The sequence below is a fragment of the Chrysochloris asiatica genome, unplaced genomic scaffold, assembly GCF_000296735.1.
Source record: "Chrysochloris asiatica unplaced genomic scaffold, ChrAsi1.0 scaffold00049, whole genome shotgun sequence".
Taxonomy (NCBI): Eukaryota; Metazoa; Chordata; class Mammalia; order Afrosoricida; family Chrysochloridae; genus Chrysochloris; species Chrysochloris asiatica.
Genome location: NW_006408567.1, coordinates 7,912,992 through 7,914,612, shown reverse-complemented (window position 1 = coordinate 7,914,612; position 1,621 = coordinate 7,912,992).

The window sequence follows — 1,621 nt, the reverse complement described above, 5'->3', positions numbered from 1 at the left end:
CACGTGGGATATATTCAAGGTCATATTTAGGCTCTTGTGGACTTGTTTTCATTTTCTTCAGCTTCAGTTTGAATTTGCATATGAGTCATTGATGGTCTGTTCCACAGTCTGCCCCTGGCCTTGTTTTCACTGATGATATGGGTGTTGTTTATTGGTCCAGTGGTGAGGATTTTTGTTTTCTAAGATGCAACCCATATCGAAGGCTGTGGTCTTTGTTCTTCATAAGTATTTTAAGTGCTTTTTGCTTTCAGCAAGCAAGTTTGTATCATCTGCATATTGCAGGTTACTAATGAGTCTTTCTCCAATTCTGATGCCACATTTTTCTTCATATAATCCAGCTTTGCAGATTATTTTCTCTGCATACAGATTAAATAAATATGATGAAAGAATACAACCCTGATACACATCTTTCCTCATTTTAAACCATTTAATGTTCCCTTGTTTTGTTCGAATAACTGCCTCTTGGCCTATGTACAGGTTCCTCATGCGCACAATTAAGTGTTCCGGAACACTCATTCTCCACAATGCTGTCCATAGCTTGTAATGATCCACACAATCAAAAGCCTTTGCATAGTCAATAAAGCACAGGTAAAAACATCTTTCTGGTATTCTCTGCTTTCAGCCAAGATTCATCTGATGTCAGCAATGATATCCCTCATTCCACCTCATCTTCTGAAATCAGCTTGAACCTCTGGAAGTTCTCTGTCAATGTATGCTTGCAGCCATTTCTATATTACCTTTAGTAAAACTTTAGTCACAAGGGATATCAATGATATTGTCTGATGATTTCCATATTCAGTTTGGTTACTTCTCTTTGGAATGGATGCAAATATGGATCTCTTCCAATCAGTTTGCCAGTTGTCTTCTAAATTTCTTCACATAGATGAGTGAATGCCTCCAGTACTGCATCACTTTGTTGAAAGATTTCAATTTGTATTCCATCAATTCCCAATGCCTTGTTCTTTGCCAATGCCTTTAATGCACCTTGGACTTCTTCTTCAGGATCATTGGCTCTTAATCATATGCTACCTCTTGAAATGGTTGGACATTTACCATTTCTTCTTTGTTCAGTGACTCTGTGTATTCCGTCCATCTCCTTTTGATGCTTTCTGCATCATTCAATATTTTGCCCATGGAATCAGTTCTTTAACACGCAAGTCAAGGCTTGAATTTTTTCTTGAGTTTCCCCAGCTTGAGAAATGCCAAGTGTTTTACTCCCTTTTGGCTTTCTAACTCCAAGTCTTTGTGCATTTTGTTATAACATTTGACTTTGTCTTCTTGAGCTGACCTTTGAAATTTTCTGTTCAGCTCTTGTACCTCCTCACTTCTTGCATTTACTTTAGCATCTCTACATTGGAGAGCAGGTTTCAGAGTCTCTGCTGACATCCATTTTGATCTTTTCCCTCTTTTCTTGTCTTCTTAATGACCTTTTGCTTTCTTCCTGTATGATGTTCTTGATAGCCCACAACTCTTTTGATCTTTGGTCTTTAGTGTCTAATGCATCAAATCTGTTCTTCATATGGTCTCTGAATTCAGGTGGGGTATAGTAAAGGTCATATTTTGGCTCTCATGGACTTGTTTTCCTTTTTTTCAGGTTCAGCCTGAACTTGCATATGAGCAA